Genomic DNA, 21,407 nt, shown 5'->3' with positions numbered 1-21,407 from the left:
CCTATCAATAAGTTAAATGGATTAGGGATGAGGATGTAGCTCAGTAGTAGAGCACTTGGCTAGCATGTGCAAGGCCCTGGGTTTGATCCCCAGAACTGAAAAAGAGAGAGATCAAATAAGGTAAATGGATTAAGCTTTCCCTTAAAAAGAAATAAAAGTTATTAAATGGATTTAAATTTACATATAAGACCCAATTATATTTTGCTTATATGAAACTCACTTCACCTCCAAGGGCACACATAGATTGAAAGAAAAGACATAAAAAAAATATTCCATGTAAACATAATCCAAAAGAAAGCAGGAGTAGCCATATTTATATTAAATGAAACAGACTTCAAATCAAAAGCTGCAAAAAGATACAAAGAATACCATTATATGATTATCAATTCAGCAAGAGGAAATAATAGTTATTATATTACATATATATAATAGTTACAAACATATATGCACCCAATAATTGAGCACTCAAATAAATAGAATAAATATTATACCTAAAGGGAGAGATCAACCCTAATACAATAATACTAGGGGGCTTTAGCACCCCCACTTTCAGCAATGGATAGATCATCTAAACAGAATATCAATAAAGAAATATCTAAGTTAAATTGTACCCTGGACTAAATGGATATAACAAACATCAATAAAATATCCCATTCAACAAATGGAGAATACAAATTTTTCTCATCAGTACATGGAACATTCTCCAGAATAGATTACATGAAAAGCCATACAACAAATCTTAACTAAGTTTTAAAAATTGAAATCATATTATTTACTTCAACAGCACATATACTACAATCAGAATGATACAGAGAAGGTTAGCATGGCCCCTGAGCAAGGATAAAAAAGCTAATTCATGGGGTTGGGTTGTGGCTCAGCAGTAGAGTGCTTGCCTCGCATGTGCAAGGCCCTAGGTTCGATCCTCAGCACCACATAAAAAATAAGTAAAATAAAGGTATTGTGTCCAACTATAACTAAAAACAATAAATATTTTTTTTAAAAAAAGGCTAATTGATGAAACATTCCATATATTTTTTTTGGTTTGGTTTTGGCATCATTTCTTCTAGTAAAATTGTTTCCATTTATAAAATATTACTCTTACACTCCTGATGTACAGAAATCACATTAAAAGTAAAAGTTCCAGAGGCTGGGGTTATGGCTCAGCGGCAGAGCATTCGCTTAGCATGTATGAGGCGCTGGGTTGGATCCTCAGCATCACGTAAAAATAAATAAAATAAAGGCATGTGTCCAACAACAACTAAAAAAAATTTTAAAAAAATAAATAAATAAAAATGAAAGTTCCATACTGTTTGATTTAAAAAAATGAAATCATGTCAAGTAGGTCTTCCAATCAGAATACAATAAAACTAGAAATCAGTAACAAGAAAAACTTTGAAAGCTATATAAATATGTGGAAATTAAACAATTTACTCTTGAACAACCAATGGATTAAGGAAACAATCAAGAAAGAAATTAAAAGTTTCCTTAAAACAAATGAAAATGGAGACACAACATAACAAAACCTATGGGATACAATATAAACTGCACTAAGAGGGAATTTTATAACAGTCAATGCCCACATCAAAAAAGTAGAAAGATGTCATATTAAAAAAAAAAAACTATCACTGCATCTCAAGGAACTAGAAAAACAAGAACCAAACCCAAAAATCAAAGGATGGCTCAACATATGAAAATCAGCAAACACGTCATACCACATCAACAGAATGAAAGACAAATGCCATATGAACACCTCGGGAGATATATAAAATGCATCTGATTAAATTCAACATCCCCCAAGATGAGCAGAAGAAAAGAAGCTACAAAGACCAAAGAATAAATAAATGAAATAGAAACTAAAACACTAATAGAGAAAATCAATGAAATAAAGAATTGGTTCTCCCATCAATGAAAGCTCTAGAGCAGAATGCTTCATTGCTGAGTTCTACTAAACAATTAAACAACAATCAATATCAATTCTTATTAAATTATTCCCCCCAAAAAAATGAAAAAAAAGGAATTTTTTTAGACACATTCTACAAGGCCAGCTTTACTTTGATACCAAATCCAGAAAAGAACCAAAAAAGAAGGCTACCAGCCAATATTATTGATGAACATATAAGCACAAACCCTCAACAAAATATTAATAAACTGAATCCAATAGAACATTAAAAAATTATTCACCATGGGCAAGAGGGATCTATCCCAGGGATGAAAGAATGATTCAACATTCTCAAATCAAAAACACAATACACCAATTTAACAGAATGAAAGACAAAACCATATGATCATCTCAATTGATTCAGAATAAGCATTTAATAAAATTCAACATCCTTTCAAGATGAAAAACACTGAAACAACTAGGTATAGAAAAATACTACCTTAACATATTTTTTTTAGTAGTAGTTGACACAATACCTTTGCTTATTTTTATGTGGTGCCGAGGATTGAACCCAGACCCTCATAAGTGCTATGCAGGCTCTCCATTGCTGAGCTACAACCCCAGCCCATACCTTACCATATTAAAAACTATTTAAGACAAGCTAACATTTAATATAATCCTAAGTGGGTACAAGTTGAATATTTATTCAATCAGATCTGGAACAGGCTAAGAATGCTCACCTTCATTACATTTATTTAACCAAGTATGGAAAGTGCTGACCAGAGAATACAGTAAGAAAGGGCTCCAAAATGGAAAGGTGGAAGTAAAATTGTCCCTATTTGCAGAAAACATGATCTTATATGGCAAGAACCCCAAATACCCTACCAAAATTTAGTAAAACTAATAAATGAATTCAGCAAAGTTGCAGGATAAAAATCAACATACAAAACTCAGTAATGTTCTAGTAGGTCACACATCAATTATCTGAAATATAAATCAAACCAAAAAAAAAAAAAAACAATCCCATTCACAATAACTCCAAAAAAATTTTTTTTAAAAATCTAGGAATAAATTAAACCAAAGAAGTAAACAACTTCTACAATGAAAACTATAAAATGTTGATGAAAGAAATTAAAAAGAAGCCAAAAAATAAGTGGAAAGACATCCCACATTCATGGGTTGGAAGAATAAATATAGTTAAAATACTGATACTACACAAAATGATCTGGAGATTCAATGCAATCCCTATTAAAATACCAATATTTTTTTTATAGAATTAGGGGGGAAAGTCCCAAAATTTGTATAGAACTACAAAAATTCCTGGAAAATCAAAGCAATGTTGAGTAAAGGAGAAATTATACTACCTGACTTCAAAAAAAACTGTAAGGTTGTCATCTTCAAAATAAGATGGTAAACTGAGCTGAACACAATGACATATACCTGTAATCCCAGCTAATCAGAAAGCTGAGGCAAGAGGAACACAAATTTGAGGCCAGCCTCAATAACATAGCAAGACCCTGTCTCAGAATAAAAATAAAAATAAGGGCTGAACAGGAATTTTAAAAAATTAAGTAGCTGTTCTTGGAGAATAGGGAAGAAATGACTAGGGAACCCAATAAAAGTATTTCTCAATAGCATCTGTCAAAAATCATGAAATTTTTAGATAATCAACCTATGAATTTTTTTAAAAATAGAGGTGAACTACAGCAATATCAGTTAACTAAGCCTCAAAGAGCAACTTTGAATCACATTTCAAATTGAGGTAAAGTTGCCTGCACTAAGGTCTAATCACAGCTTGGTTACTAAAAACTGTAGATGTAGCTAAAGAGAAGCACAGTGGTTTACATCTAAAAAGTGTAAAATGGTATGGCTAATCCTCCAATCACTGTTGCATACAACTATGACTATGTAACCAGCTTTTTTAGAAAGGTCAACTAATCTAATAGTGTGGGAAAGTATTTGAAATACTTTATAGCTGTTATTAATGATTTATTATGTTTTGCTCTTTCACCTAAACACCTTTTCCTCCTCTTCTAGTCTACTATTCCTTTAATAGGCAACTATTTATAAAGCCTTATGGAATTCTTCAAGAAAAAGATTTTTAAAAAATACCTCCTTCATGTTTAGATTCAATACACTGTATTTTTCAGAACTGCCCTATTAGCTATATTTTACCCACTGAACACAAAAACACATAGCTTTAATAACTCAGAAAATAATTACTAGTATCTAACACACTAAGCAAACTAAATGCTTACCCCTGGAATTAAAATGTCAACATATTACATAAACCACCTTTTCTATATTTTGGATCTGGTGTATTCACGCACTATCTATATGTTAAAGGGTTGGTGGCCAGCCTATAGTGCTTTTGGGAGGAGTGGAACCTTCAGAAAGTACAGCCTAATGAAAGAAAGCTAAGTCATGGGAAGACATGCCTTGAAGAGATCACTGGGACCTGGTCTCCATCCTCTTTTACTTCCCTACCATGAAGTAAATTATTTCCTTTGCCACATGCTCCTGTCATGACGTACCGTGCTGCCACAGGTCCAAAACAACAAAGCCAAGTGACCATAAACTGAAACGGGAGTTCAAATAGACCTTTCCTCCTGATAAGGAAAAAAAATGCCTAATTATCTCAATATTTTGGTCACAGTGATGAAAAACTGTCTTCAATTTAGCTTCAGTTCTATTTTGCCTTTTTAAATACTATTTTTCAAATTCCAATATAAACCAGAATTAGGCTTGAAAAGATTTATCCAATCCCACCAGCATTTTTCTGAACAATAAGCAATGATACTTTAAATAGGAATACCGTTCCTCTATATTAATCACATTCATTAAAGGATAAAATATTTCATACAAACAAAAGTTTTTAGGCCTGAAATTATGGAACATAATATCTTTCTTCCATGGCTATTTTTAAAGAAAATACCTTGGGCTTTATTTTAGTAAACAATAGCACACACCAATACAAACAGATAACCTGCCAAGTCATCACTCCCATCCTTATTAAGGCAAATAGTACCATAGACTAACCTGAAGGACTATAAATAATGAGAGTGTTAAACTGAATCCAATGAATAATTCATGAAACCTAATTCTTCCAGTTCTTTGGCAGTTCTCTCACAGCCAGCTGAAGCAATGCAGAATGATTACAAAGATGTATCATCTATATTGTTGGAGTGTGTGCCTTATCTATTAAACTAGCTCATTTATTTAAAAAATAATAATCAACTTGTGGCTACTTTACATTCTAAATGTTTGCTTTTGTAGGCTAATGTAATGCAAATGTACCTTACTGGAGTTTAAAAATGAGATAATGTCCAAGCAATGTCTGCTTCACACTCAAAACCTGATTTAGAGGTTGAGTGGAGCTCCAAGGGTCCAATAGCACACCTGGAGCCTCTCCGAGGCACTGGGTTACATTCCTGGTCCAGTGCTTCACTGACAAGAAGGAGTTCAGTATCAATAAAAAGAAACCTTGAAGTTAAGTGAGCTGAAAGACTGGTTCTGTTTCTGGATCTGCCATTGATTTGATTTGACCAAAGTCAAGTAACAAAACTTGTCAAGACTTTCATCTCAAACTCTATCACATGAGAATGCAGACTGGAATAACTGTGAGGTTCCTTCCAATCTTAATATTTAGCAATCTGCATCAACAACAAACAAATCTCCTTGCTTTCAGCCATATTCTACCAGGTTGCAAGAATTATGAATGCACAGATTCCTTTTTTTTTTTACCAGTGTATCTTCAGGTCCTAGCACAGCATCTGATCCACTGAAAAATTCCATTACAAATTTAATGCATAAAACAAATAGACCTAATATATTGAAAAACAATATCAATCCCAAGTTTGTTTCTTCTTTAATACAATGTTTGCTATAACAGAAATTTAGAGCAGTCAAAGCCCCAACTTACTGACAGAAGCCAAAGAGAACAGAATTATTACATTCAGTCATAATTATCTTTGTTTTTGGTTTTATCACCAAACTATTAGAGCAACCTATTTTCCAATTTGCTGGGGAGCAAGAAATGAAATATATTTCCTAGGGTTCAGTATAGCTAGGATTCTAAATAATTAGCTAGCAATTATTTTTGGCAGTAATACTATAGTACAGCAGCCAATCCTCTCCCTCTCCCTATACACACATAAACACAAACATACTTAAGCCTCTATCTCTTCTCAAAATACAGACTGAAATGTCATAACTACTAAGAGGTTCAAGTAGGCACCTATAGAGGATTCTAAGAGACTATTCGATAGGTTCCGACCACTTCATACTTACCAAACCTGTCTCTCTTGTGTTTCATTTCCATTGTTTGGTTCAACTTCCACTCTATGGAATTTTGCCTAAGAAAATTCAAGTTTTGTCTTGAAATTCTGTCTCAGAATTGAAGACTAACATTGTTCCTTCCCTCAGGAATTCTTTCTGTCAGCAACGACAGGGAAAAGCTTTTAAAGTTTTGGATTCTCATATATTTAAAATTTATTCTAGCATATTATTATAGCCACTCAAAAAAAAAGAAGTCAGTCATTTTATATCTAATAAATAATAGACGCTTTGTGCTACACTGTGCTTTGAATAATAATACAACATGAAAGATTATTGGGTAAACATAAAACATATCAGATAATCCCAGAACCATTCAATAGAAGAAATTGTAGTGAACCTTAAGAGACACCCAATACTACATCCAAAGGTAGAATGAGTACATTCTACCATTGTCCAACTGAGTAATAGAAATACAACTTAAAATTTTATCTATTCAGATTTGCTAATGATGAATTCAAGAATGAGTGTGTGGCAGAATGATTATCAATTAGACGTGAGAATAGAAATACTAGAAGCTTCTAGAAATAGTATACTTTTCTTATGCTATAGTTGGGGTGCTGAATGACCTGCAAAGGCCCATGTGGGAGATGGTGAATCCCACACAAGGTGGATCTAGTAATGGTTCTTTAGGTCATTGGGGGTGTACCTTTTGGAGCCCTGACCCCTTCCTTTCTCTTTTTCTTCCTGGGCATTAAGTAAATGGCTATGCTTCACCACATACTTCTACCATGATGTGTTGCCTCATCCCAGGCCTAAAGCCACGGAATTAATCATGAACAGGAACCTCCAAAACTATGAGCTAAAATAAACCTTTAAAAGTTAATTATCTAAGGAATTTTGTTATAGTAACAGAAGACTAATTAACACAGTTTATTATAGTGACAAAACCTGGTGTCTGTCTGTAACTGGACATGAACATGCACCCATTTAAAACTACAAAATGAATCAGTCTTAGTTTGAAGTCTAACACTACAGATGTCATAATAGAAAAACAGAAAGAGCATTGGCCATGATGCCATTAATTTGTCACTAAAGCAGTTAAACCTGTAGGCTACTTTACTTTCAGATTCTCTGGCATTTGATATAATAAATGTCCTCATAGTTTATTTCAGCTAGGACTTCTGTTACCTGCAGCCCAAAGAATCCTATCTGATAACATATAGTTATCTACATTTAGTTATCTGTTTGTAGAGGCCATATAGTACCACAATTTCAAATATACATATAATCTAAGTGATCTAAGATGATTAATAAAACAAAGTCTTTAAAATAATAATACACTAATGAAGAGTTCAGTCATATATAATTTCAATACATGATCGCCCACTCTATGCATAGTTTACTAAGCAAATATTCCTTATTTGATTTATCACAGTTTTTTATTTGATTTTTCACAAGTAATTTTTTAAACAATTTAAACATAAGCCTAATGTGGTGGTGCATGCTGGTGGTGCATGCCTGTAATCCCAGAAGCTCTGGAGGCTGAGGCATAAGGATCACAAGTTCGAAGTCAGCCTCAGCAATTTAGCAAGGCCCTAAGCAACTTATTGAGACCCTGTGTCAAAATAAAAAATAAACAGCTGAGGATGTGACTCAGTGGCTAAGTGCTCTAGGTTCAATCCCTGATAAGAAAGAAAGAAAGAAAGAAAGAAAGGAAGAAAGGAAGGAAGGAAGGAAGGAAGGAAGGAAGGAAGGAAGGAAGGAAGGAAGGAAGGAAGGAAACAAAAAAGATATTTTAGGAATAAAACTTTATGTGTCAGCCTCTCACTTTATGGAAGTAAGATTTATGAAAGTAGAAGATGGAAGACCTATCTGATTTGTACTTTTGACAAGGCATGAATTTCTTATACCATATTCTCTCATTAAAATTATACAGAGGGTCTTCATCCTGAGGCATTAGTGAATAAGCTGATTTCTAGCTGGGAATGAAATGAGGTTTTTCCCCCCTAAGGAATAGTACTACAAATATGATGCAGAGAATTACTGAAGAATTTCACCTTACTCTACAAGACTCCTGGTCTGTTCCAAGGTGATAATTTCTAAATACAGAAAATAAGGAAAGGGAAAGTGTTTATCTTTAAGAGTAAACTGGAAATTCAGAAGAGAAATTAAACGTACTCTGAACTTCCACCACAGCCATGAACAGATAGAGTACCCATGTGGATTGACTTACCAATTGTAATGACCATGAAGCAACCCCAATAATCTAACTTGACCTCACCTCCTAACATGCATAAATCACACTGAAGTACTCAGACTACACAGTTTCTTACAATATATTTATTCTTCCATTTGTGATGGATCCTTTGTTTCTGATTACTACTCCCCTCTGCCATTTCTCCCATGTGTCCCTCCTAACCTTCCTCTTCTCTGCTCTTTTTCCTCTTTTCTGTCATTCATTCCACTTTCCTGCCCAGTTCCTACTTATCATTTCAGGTCTAATTCAAATTTGACCTTCCGTTGGAAATGCTCCCTGAGCTCTCCTATCCTCTGAATTCCTATGAAGTCTGCATGTCACAAATTCAAAATGTACCGATTTAATAAGGCAAAATGGTATAATGAAGAGCTCAATCTTGTTTTTTGGTTGGTTGGGTTTTTTGTCCCAGAGATTGAACCCAGGGATGCTTAACCACTAAGCCATATCACCAGCCTTTTTTATTTTGAGACAAAGTCTCACTAAGTTGCTGAGGCTGGCCTCAAACTTGTGATCCTACTGCCTCATTCTCCCAAATTGTTGGGATACAGGTGTGTACCACCTCATGTAGCTGAAGAGCTTAATCTTTTTTTTTTTTTTTTGAGAGAGAGAGAGAATATCTTTTTTTTTTTTTTTTTTGATGGACACAACACAATGCCTTTATTTTTATGTGATGCTGAGAATCGAACCCGGGTCCCGCCCATGCTAGGCAAGCGCTCTACCGCTGAGCCACAATCCCAGCCCCAAGAGCTTAATCTTTAAGACAAAAATCCAAAGCCCAGCTCCAACATTCCTTAACTCTGTAACTTTAGAGCAGACTCTCAACAAAGGGTACTAATTATTAGTAATAACAATAGCAATTAACAATTATTAAATCCTGGTTCTGCTTGTAAGTGTCTGTATGATCTTGAGTAAGACATTTAATCTAACAGAATCTCAGTTTCCCAATCTGTCAAATGAATTATATCTATTCTACTGACCTCACAGAATTGTGAGAACTGAAATAAGACATTGAGTACAATAGTGTTTATAATAATTACAGATGCTCCTCAACTTATGATGGAGTTACATCCTGATAAACCCATCATAAGTTGAAAATACTGTCAACTGAAAATGCTTTTCATACACACCTACTTTACCAAATTTCATAGCTTTATAGCACATTAGTACATTGCAGAAGATTCATTGTTTACCCTTATGTTCACACAGCTGACTGGGAGCTGCAGCTCACTGCTGCTGCCCAACATTGACAGAGACTATGGTACTGCATATTGCTAACCTGCAAAAAAGATCAAAATTCGAAATTCAAAGAACAATTTCTACTGAATTAATATGCATTACTTTTACACCACTGTAAAGTCAAAAAATAGTAAAATGGAAACTGGGTGCAGTGGCACATGCCTGTAATCCCATGGTCTCAGGAGACATGTCCCCTTGAGACAGAAAGATCTCAAGTTCATGGCCAGCCTTGACAAATTAGTGAGACCTGTCTCAAAAAAATAAAAAAGGCTGGTAATGCAGCTCAGTAGTAGAGTATGCCTGGTAAAGCAGCCCTAGGTTCAAACCCCAGTTTTGCAAAAAAATAAAATAAAATAAAAAAGTTTGGGGGGGAAGTCAAATAGTTACCTATAGCTATGCAAAGAAAATAAATGTTAAATAAAAGATGTTCTCAAAAAACTCACTGGAAGAGATATAATTCATATACATGAGAAACTATCATCAGAGAGTACGTAGTAAAGGACTAAATTGTCTGAAATAAACTAAATGTCTGTGGCAGTTTAAAAGAAGAAGAGACAAATCACTGGTCTTACTGAGAATACAGGGACCCATCTCTCCTTCTCCACACAACACTCCCCAGTAGCAATGGCTCCTAAGGTCCATGGGTCTCATAAATTAAGTCAGAAATGAAATAAAATCTAGGGAGATTTTAGAGGTAACCTGTCATACTTCCTTCACATCATAGACATCAAAGAGGATCTCATCCTGAGGGGAAAGAAGCTTTCAGCAAGGATATCTAAGTCTCCACATCACAATAATTTTGTAAATGTACTCCCAATTCTCCCTTAACACCTGTATCCACATAGCATGGAGAGGAGAAAAGGAAATTTTGTCAGGAAAGAAATCTTGCTGTCATTATCCTAAGATGTTTCTAGATCTACCTAGTTCAGTGTTTTTATCTTATTCTTTCACCTTTAAAATAGGTCATTACAACAGTCCTTAATACCAAAAAATAAGACTCAAAAATCTTAAATGTATACGTAGTAAAGGAAATCAGTCTACCATTCCCTCTTTATCCTTGTAGTCAAAAGGAGCTATAACTGGCCCTAAGAAAGTGAGCCTTCACATCTCAACTGATTTTTAAGTAGTAAAGTGTTTTTCAAACCATGCTTTGCCATTGTTCAGTGGATTGTGAAATCAATTTTTTAATTATGTTATATATTTGTAGGTAGGTATATGTGTGTTGAATCATAAAATAAAATGTACTTTTACATGAATTGCAAGTCAAAATATTTGAAAAATACCAGTGTAATCTATAGGGAAAGAGATGAACAAAGAAAATCCACCATAATACCCAGTCATCCAAGCTACATTGGTATAATTTTTAAATATTTTTTTTAGTTATACATGGGCACAATATTCTTATTTTGTTTATTTATTTTTTATGTGGCACTGAGGATCAAATCCAGTGCCTCACGTGTGTGATGCAAGCGCTCTGCCACTGAGCCACAACCCCAGCCCAACACTGATATCATTTTTAACAAACAAGGGGAAGAGGTAAGTTATCTGATTTGCCTGACCTTCTTAAAATTTATATCAGAGCAGTGTCAATCATTAATATGATAGCTCAACTTACTTCCTCTCATAGAAGGATCTGAAGAAAACTCCAGATCTGTATGTTGGATTCATTCCCCTTGGCCATTTACTATGTAATGGCTGTTATTTTCTCAGGTCTGTAAACAAAGGCACAGCCTATGGGTATTAAAGAATTCATGTGTCTATCTGTGTACAGTATGTGGAAGTGTAAAAATTATGTCTCTATGTGCAGAATATCTAAGTGTAAAATGGCATTTCTTGTTAATGTGGGCAGTACTGGATCTGTCCATAATAATTAAGTTTGTTCAGGAGACTTTATCTGGTAGAACACATGCAGCATAGGCCATTACCTCATGGAGTATGGGAGAGAATGCCCTTAAGGAACAAGCTGCTAGTTATGATAAGCTGCCTGTAAGTGATGGATAAAAGCCTGCAACCAGGTGGTCAATAGGACAGCTGACAAGGAAAACAGACCAGTGTATATGAAAAATCACTTCCTCATTCATTAATGTCCTGCTATGTCTCACTCACTCATACTAGAAAGGTCAGACCCACCAGTACCAAAATTGTCTTGAATATTAATTGAGGAACAGGTGGAGCAACTGACTTCATCATCATTACTACTCATAATTTTATCATTTCTATTTCTCCCCTCCTTTATATGATGTTATATGCTATGTATCCTAAAGTGACAAATTCCTAAGATTGGTTGTTACACTTCTAGGCTGTCTGAATAAAGTTATTCAAACAACATCTTCCTAGGAAAATCATTTTTTTCTCATGCTCACAAACTCTAAATCTGAAAGAAATAGAAAGGCTAAGAGTAGCATATAGAACTTCCCACAGAGCAGACTAAATCAATTTCACTTTAGTCTCACCTCTTTATCCCCAAATATGGTCACTATACTTCTTAAAATTGACATAACAGGAGAAAGAAATGCATGAGGGAGGAGAGGCTGGGTAGAAGGACTATTAAATACCATTTTCATAGCTCGTAGCAATTATATAATACCACTGACACATGTTATAACATTTAATCAAGATTATTACATTGTGGTACTTTAGGCAATATTATTAATGTTCGCTTTTCAGATAAGGAATGGAGGCTCAGAAAGGTAAAAACAAAGTCCAGACTCAAAACACTATCCAACCAGTCCCTCCATTTGTCACACTGCTCCTCTATTGACCCAAGATGATTGAGGATTGTTCAAAAGGAATGAGTTGAAACTCATAGAATACAAAACATAACTGTCAGCTTTGTCACCCCAATCCCTTTGGATCTGACCTATAAGTCTGATTCTCTGCAGCACTGCATAGGTTTCATGAATATCTGCTTTGGTCACAGGTCCCTGCTACTACTAATTATTATGATAAAGGGACATCCAAAATTATGGTGATAATTGTCTAAAACAGAGCAAACACTACACTTATGCCCATCTTCTCATAGCAAAACTAATTTCTACATTTGAACCTAATAATTAATTAAATATAATGTTCAAAATTCCAGGTCAGCATCATGAAATGTTGTCATGTTTATTTTATCTGTAAAATAGAGCTACAGAACCAAAGAACCCAAGGAAAGGTGGTCTTAAGTTGTGAGAACTGATGTGGGTATGGTTAGTGAGAAAACTCTGTTCAGATGTGAAAAGAAAAAGCTTTCCCAACCCCTAATCTTTCCTAATCGCCCACATTCGATAAATTGGTAGAAACGATTCTAAGCTATTGAAAGATGATCGCTTTGATGAGAATAGCACTTTAGTTTAAAAAAAATATATATTGAACATCTCTAATGTGCAAGGTTGTGCCTGCTACGACTGCCACAAAAACATTGACATTGGGAGAGCTTCTGAATCCCTGTAGAGCAGACCCCTGGCAAATAGACAATAGCCATTCTTTGATATCCTGTCTTCCCCCACCCCACCCCCATGTGGCTTTCTTTCTCATAAAAATGGCCTGTAAATCTGACTCAGAACTTAAAAGAATCCTAATTGGAACCACTCATATCCACAAAGTCATAGAATGAACATCTCCATATTACTTCTTTCTCTGATTTAAAAATATGAAGCATCTTCAAAGTATTTTTAAATCTATGTTCACTACTCCAATGGACACTTTATTACCGTAGTGGGGTTTCTTAGTTGTGTCTTTGATTTTTTTTATTTTGATTTTTGTTTGTTTCTTTGTTGATTAGTTTTTTGCAATTATAACTCTATACAATAAGATTTAGTAATGGAAACAAATACTGAAGAATAACCCAAAGTGATTATATACAACATAGACATACACATCCCATATATATACACACACACATAATTTCAACCCAAATTTAAAACAATTTGGATCCATAAGAAAAAGAAATCAGAGAGTAAAGCATACTTGTCACTGCAATTAACAGGCTTTATCTTTTCTTTCTTACCATACTATTTTTATCATATTAGTGATTATTCATTTTGAATACTATTTAGTCTTGAGAAGACAGAGGTAATATTTTGTTTGAAAATGATTTTATTATATATTTCAAACATGTATTCTATTTTAATAATTTAAATTAATTAGGAACATAATAGTTATTCAGTGGTAAACCTTTTTGTAAAATGAGTATTCGTATCAATGTATAAAGTTGAAATTTTATATATTGGGTTACATGTTGGCTGTGTTCATAACTGACACAGCTCATGTTGAAGTTCCATATTCACAACCATGTGATATGAAGGTTTGACCATGTGTAACATTTAATGTTAAGGAGGCTGAAAATACCTCATAACTATCTTGATATTAGATCTCATTATTGCTAATTCCAAGTGACCCAGTATTGTATTACCAATGCAACAAGGACTTGAACTATAGTGTCTGGTTCCTACAGACAATATTCCTCACAAGAAAAAATTTTTAAAATGATAACCTAAGCTGGCAAGAAAAGGCACAACCTAATGATCTAAAATACCAGTCTTTCTTTCTGACCTCAATCTATCATTGACTAACCGAATGTTATCATAACTGAACTGAGATTTACACAGATTGAAAATTGTTTAGCATTTCTAGAGCATCACATGCAATAATAATGTGCATTAAAACTTTCCTGATTTAAACTGGGCACGGTGGCCCTCCTGTAATCCCAGTGGCTCAGGAGGCTGAGGCAGGAGAATCATGAGTATGAAGCCAAAGCCAGGCACTAAGCAACTCAGTGAGACCCTGTCTCTAAATAAAACACAAAATAGGGCTGGGGATGTGGCTTAGTGGTTGAGTGCCTCTAAATTCAATCCCCATTATCCCCCCGCCAAAAAAAAAAAAAAAAAAAACTTTCCTGATTTATATAGCCAACTTACAGTTACTCTCACCAGGTGTCCACACCTTATTAATTGAAAATCTCAAAAACCAGAACAAAACAAAACAAACAAAACTCATTTTCACTCTTGAATCTTTCTAGAGAAGGAAGTAAGAGACAATAAAAGTAAAAGGGTATCTGGTTATCAATCTCTCCCTTAGAGAAGGTCCTCAATGGTCAAGAAAGAGTTCGGTTTTTGTGCTTTAGATTCTGCTTTCTCAGTAGCCTAGATGAAAGTACTACGGAAGCTATAAATTAGAATGAAAGGAAGCATTTCTTGAAAAGAATGAACAATTAAGTATTCCTTAAAGGTTTCCTGCTTTTGTAGGTCAAAGCCAGGTAATACAAAACCACTTTATATTAAAAAAATGGAAGGGCTGCGGTTGTGGCTCAGAGGTTGAGCACTCACCTAGTATGTGCAGGACCGTGGGTTTGAACCTCAGCAGCACATAAATAAATAAATAAATGTATTGTGTCCAACTAAAACTAAAAAATAAATGTTTAAAAAAAATGGAGGAGAGCTAGTACAGAGGAGGGTGGGGCAGAGAGGACAACACCTCCAGAAGAGAATACTATGCTAATTGTCCAACTTCACTTAAGTCTATGGCAGATGCACAGTCCTCTAGGCCAGCAACGAACCATTCCAGAGCCCCATCTGCATGGGAATCCTGTGCCCTGACTTGTACCTGCCCTTTTGATCACAGCAGAAAAAAAAAAAAAGAAAAGAAAAGAAAAGAAAAACTTTAAACAACAGAAAGCTAGATTGAAAAGTTCAAAATTTTCAAAACAGAAAAGGGAAAAGGCTATATAAACTCATTAGTAAATGAATATTGGGGCATGTGATGTTTTCCATCCTCATCTAACAATTCACTAACTTTATAGTTACAAAAATAAGAATGATTAGTCCTGTAAGGGAGGCTCCATTACATGGGGGAATTATGATAATTTGCACGGGTATTTTAAGTATCAGAAGTCTAAATTTACCACAAAATTCAAAGTTAACACTTTAATTTTAGCCTTTTTTTTCATTTAAAAAGTTGGTAAATTATATTAGACAAAGGTGCTAAAAGCATGCATTGGAGAAAGGATAGCATCTTCAACAAATGGTGCTGGGAGAACTGGAAATCCATATGCAACAAAATGAAATTGAATCCCTTTCTCTCATCATGCACAAAAGTTAACTCAAAATGGATCAAGGAGCTAGGAATCAAACCAGAGACTCTGCGTCTAATAGAAGAAAAAGTTGGCCCTAATCTCCATTTCGTGGGGTCGGGCTCCAAATTCCTTAATAAGACACCTATAGCACAAGAGTTAAAATCAAGAATCAACAAATGGGACGTATTCAAACTAAAAAAGCTTTTTCTCAGCAAGAGAAATAATAAGTGAGGTAAATAGGGAGCCTACATCCTGGGAACAAATTTTTACCCCTCACACTTCAGATAGAGCACTAATCTCCAGAGTGTACAAAGAACTCAAAAAATTAAAAAAACAAATAACCCAATCAACAAATGGGCCAAGGATCTGAACAGACACTTCTCAGAGGAGGATATACAATCAATCAATAATTACATGAAAAAATGCTCACTATCTCTAGCAGTCAGAGAAATGTAAATTAAAACCACTCTAAGATACCATCTCACTCCAGTAAGAATGGCAGCCATTATGAAGTCAAACAATAACAAGTGCTGGCAAGGATGTGGTGGAAAAGATACACTTGTACATTGCTGGTGGGACTGCAAACTGGTGCAGCCAATTTGGAGGGCAGAATGGAGATTCCTTGGAAAGCTGGGAATGGAACCACCATTTGACCCAGCTATTCCCCTTCTTGGACTATACCCAAAAGACCTAAAAAGAGCATACTACAAGGACACAACTACATCAATCTTCATAGCAGCACAATTCACAATAGCTAGACTGTGGAACCAACCTAGATGCCCTTCAATAGATGAATGGATAAAAAAAAATGTGGCATTTATACACAATGGAATACTACTCAGCACTAAAAAATAACAAGATCATGGCATTTGCAGGGAAATGGATGGCATTAGAGCAGATTATCCTAAGTGAAGTTAGCCAATCCCTAAAAAACAAATGCTGAATGTCTTCCTGATATAAGGGAGGTGACTCAAAGCAGAGTAGGGAGGAAGAGCATGAGAAGAAGATTACCACTTAACAGGGAAGAGAGGTGGGAGGGAATGGGAGGGAGAAGGGGAATTGCATGGAAGATGGAAGGAGACCCTCATCGTTACACAAAATATACATATGATGATGTGAGGGGAAAGGAAAAAAAAGAGAGAGAGAGAAAAGTGTCATAGTAGATTGGGTAGAGAGAGGTGATGGGAGGGGAAGGGAGGGGAGCGGGGATAGGGAGGGCAGCAGAATACAACAGACACTAGTATTGCTATATGTATATACAAGGCTGTATAACCAATGTGATCCTGCAATCTGTACACATGGAAAAAAGAGAATTCATACCCTATTTGAATCAAATGTATGATATGTCAAGATCATTGTATTGTCTTGAGCAACTAATTAATTAATTAATTAAAATAAATAAATAAATAAAAAGCTGGTAAAGAGCCAGCAGCAGTGGCACATGCCTGTAATCCCAGCAGCTCAGGAGGCTGAGACAGGAGGACTGCGAGTTCAAAGCAGCCTCAGCAAAAGTGAGGCACCAAGCAACTAATAAGACCCTGTCTCTGAATAAAATACAAAATAGGGCTGGGGATGTGACTCAGTGGTCAAGTGCCCCTGAGATCAATCCCTAGTACCCCCCCAAAAAAAAAAAGTTGTTAAAGATATCTTAAATATAAATGAATTTTAATTCCTTAAAGGAATTTTGTATTATATAAAAGGAATTTGAGTATTAGTATGCAGTTCTAAGGATCAAGGGCCTTTCAAAAAGCATATAATATTCAATTAACTATCCTGTAGAATTTTTAATTGTGATGCTGAAATGCTAAGCAGAGCATTAACATCTATTATTCTTTATGAATTATTCTTTTCCAGGACTACACATACTGTCAGTTCTATAATAGCAGTTTAGGGCACATTTTAAGGTTTTGGCTTTATTTCTTAATCCATGTTAAATGGTAGTGTTTAACTGGGATTAAGCCATCTTTTGTATAATAACCAATAGAGCATCATTTCAAACCAAGGAAATAATGTTTGCTTAATTTAAAAGATAATTTTTAAAATATTTTATGACAACTTATTATATAATTTCAAGACCAGTAAGATGTTCCAAACTCCCAATGCTGTGTTATTAGGAATTATTACCTTAATGCAATTTCTGGCTCATTTCATCCCTTCACCAAAAATAAAAATAAAAAATTAACTGTAGGTCCCCCATCCCACTTCCAGGGAACAGGCATCTCTGTATAAAAGTGCCATGGGCACAGTATAAACCCAGACTGAAGTAGAATATTGATGCACAACCAAAGACTATATATAATGCAAAGAAATGATACCAAACAGTGGTTAAGAGCCCAATTGGTGAAGTCAGTGAGTCAGAGATCTTCTAAGTACTTACATCTCCAACTTACTATGACTTTAGGAGAGTTTGCTTTAACCCCTTTAAGCCTGTTTCTTCATTTGTAAAGTGGAAATAATGATAATTTCTATTTCATAGAGATGCTATGAAAATTACTACTTAATGTACATAAAATATTGAACCTACTTCCTGGTCCCTAGGGGGTAATCAGCAAATGTTTAATGTTTATTACCTTAAAACTCTGATCAATCATCTATTCATTTCTAAGTTCAATACAACTCCAAGACAATAAAGAGATTTGAATGTGTTCTTAGCTCCATCAATTAGCAGCTGTTGTCTGGAAACACTGTATTAAAAATAACCAACAGGGCTAATTTTGTAGCTCAGTGTCAGAGTACCTGCCTAGCTTCTTAGAGGCCCTGAATTTGATGACCTGGGTTCAAACCCCTTCACGGGAAAAAAAAAAAAAGGCAAAAAGTAAAACAATGAAGAATTGTTTAAGTCCAAGGAATGATCATATTTACTTCATTTTAACAGGGGGAGCATTTTTAATATATTAGAAAAATATATAATTTCAAAATCAATAGGAGTGTGAATTCAGAGTAGTAGCAATGTTTTCCATCCCTGGTATAGATATGCACTTGTTATCATTTAAGTAATATTTCCTGTTGAGGAGATTTTTTTGCTTTCTAATTAGTCTTTGTATAAACAGGAAAATCTACTCACCAATGTGAAAGAGCAACTGGGAGCAAATCCACAGAAAATTATTAAATTAGCTTTGGTCCAAAATGCCAATGTAACATTGTCAAAAAGTTTCCACTAACTGATCATCACATTAAATGTTTATACTTTAAAAAATACACTATATGGAACCACCATTTGACCCAGCTATCCCACTCCTCAGTCTATACCCAAAGGACTTAAAATCAGCCTACTATAGTAACACAGCCATATCAATGTTTATAGCAACTCAATTCACAATAGCTAAATTATGGAACCAACTGAGGTGCCCTTCAAAAGATGAATGAATGGATAAAGAAAATGTGAGATATATATATCTCCTGCTACAGAGAATATACCAAAATATAAATTTTGTTACCACTAAAGTAGCAAAATTTATTATAGTACCCAGTAAGACATGAAAGATTAAGCTATGTTCTGCCAAAATATCAACACAGATAATATACATAATTTATCAACCTAAAGTTATTGCTAATTCTATCTCCACATCTACTGTAAGTCAGTTTTATTGCAACACAATGCTACTACTCAAAGTTTTGTTAATAAAATGCAGTTTGTTCTTAATGCTCTTTACATCGTAAACATCTTTCTTGGTAGATGTGAAGAACATTCCACTATTACCTAAAAATTTGTATTTTCTTTATGAATAACCCTATGAAATACTTATGGTAAAGCAAGTGGTCTAATTTAAATTGTATATAATACTTTTCACTAATTATTATTTTTTCCATAGATTTATTGAGGTAAAATTGAAGAACAATAAAATGCACATATTTGAAGTATGCAATTTGATCAGTTTTGAGATGTATGTAACCAATACAATCAAAATAAAAAGTATTTTTATTACTTTTTACATATATATATATATTTTTTTGAGTTGGACACAATACCTTTATTTTGTTTATTTATTTTTATGTAGTGCTGAGGATTGAACCCAGGGACTCACACATGCTGGGCAAGCACTCTACCACTGAGCCACAACCCCAGCCCATCATTACTTTTTTTTAATTGAAATCATGCAGACTATATTTCCTACATGATTTACTACATTAGAGATCAATCATCTTAAGATATACAGCCACCCACAAATGTCAACTATTTCAAAATTTTGTGGCACACTTATAAATATATCAGAGGTCAAGGAATAAAGCACAAGAAAAGAATAAAAAGTGTGTTGAGCTAAGTGATAATAAATTCTTAAAATATCAGGATCTGTGGGATGAAACAGAACTCAGATGACATTTATAACTTAAAGTACTTTATCAAAAAGAAGATGGAAAAACAATCAAATTATTTTTAAATCTTGTAGTAGGAAGGAAAAATATATGAAATAGAGGGAAAAAAATACGGCTAAATTTTGATAAAAATCAAACAAGTTTAATCAAGAACAAAGAACACAAAAATTAATATTAATGGAAAGGGAGCTATCAAAATAACCCTACAGATGCTAACAATATATTAAAGTAATATTACAATTGAAAGCCAACATATGTTGAAATAAATCACAGGTTGAAATAAACCACAGAGTAGATTTTAAAGCAGGAGATAGAATCATCTTTATCCACGAGCTGGCAGGCCAAGGGGAAGGTGGCAAGTCTACACTCTTTGACCTCCTCCAAGGGTTAGAGTACACTTTATAATCCAAAACCACATTAATCATAAGTGGCTGTTGCTATAATTTAAAACCATAAATAGATGTCATGAGATCTAAAAATCATAAGCAGAAGGGGAAGTGGGTCAAAAAGACTCTAGTTGAGTACAAGTTAAAGAATGGTTACTAATGTCTGGACAATCATTCTCTGACAGGGTACATTGTCCAAGAAAAATGGGAACCAAAAAGAGAATAATTTTACATTGTATAAGAATTGCCATTTTGTGTTACCAAACATGAAATGCTAAGCAACTATTGATGGATATAGAGGTGGGGTGTTCCCATGGGAGAAGCACTTCTTACATGACATGGAGTCTCAGGGCAAAATGGAGCCTGTTTGGTCATTGCCCATACAGCCTGGTCCATAACAATGTGATAGCTTATATAACATGGTTTTTATTAGAGGATAAGAAAGCATATTCAGTCTTGTTGGATGAAATATTCTATGTATGTCTGTTAAGTCTAAATTATTAATTGTATTTTTTTTTTACTTCTATAGCTTCTTTATTTAGTTTTTGTTTGGAGGATCTATCCAGTGGTGACAGAGGCATGTTAGAGTTATCCAGTATTATTGTGTTGTGGTCTATTTGATTCTTGAAATTGAAAAGAATATGTTTGATGTATGTAGATGTTCAATTTGGGGACATAAATATTTATAATTCTTATGTCTTTTTGATGCATAATTCCCTTCAGCAGGATGAAATGTCCTTCTTTGTCCCTTCTGATTAACTTTGGTTTAAAGTCTTATCTGATATGAGGATAGAAACCCCTGCTTGTTTACTTGATCCATTTGTGTGATGTGTTTCTTTCCCATCCTTTCATCTTCAATCTGTGGATGTCTTTATCTATGACAAGAGTCTCTTGGAGACAGCATATTATTGGGTCTTGCTTTTAAATCCAATCTTCCAGTCTGTATCTTTTGATTAATGAATTTAGGCCATTAATGTTCAAGGTTATTGTTGAGATATGGTC

The 21,407-nt window shown here is 34.4% G+C and overlaps 1 pseudogene; it reads left to right on the top strand.

The window, feature by feature from the left end:
• The first annotated feature begins 772 nt into the window (after window positions 1–772).
• On the top strand, window positions 773–871 carry LOC143396040 (U6 spliceosomal RNA; annotated as a pseudogene).
• Window positions 872–21,407: the final 20,536 nt, after the last annotated feature.

This window comes from Callospermophilus lateralis, chromosome 3, assembly GCF_048772815.1.
Source record: "Callospermophilus lateralis isolate mCalLat2 chromosome 3, mCalLat2.hap1, whole genome shotgun sequence".
Classification (NCBI taxonomy): domain Eukaryota; kingdom Metazoa; phylum Chordata; class Mammalia; order Rodentia; family Sciuridae; genus Callospermophilus; species Callospermophilus lateralis.
Note: the sequence above shows the minus strand (reverse complement) of the source record. Positions and strands in the feature narration are given on the sequence as shown.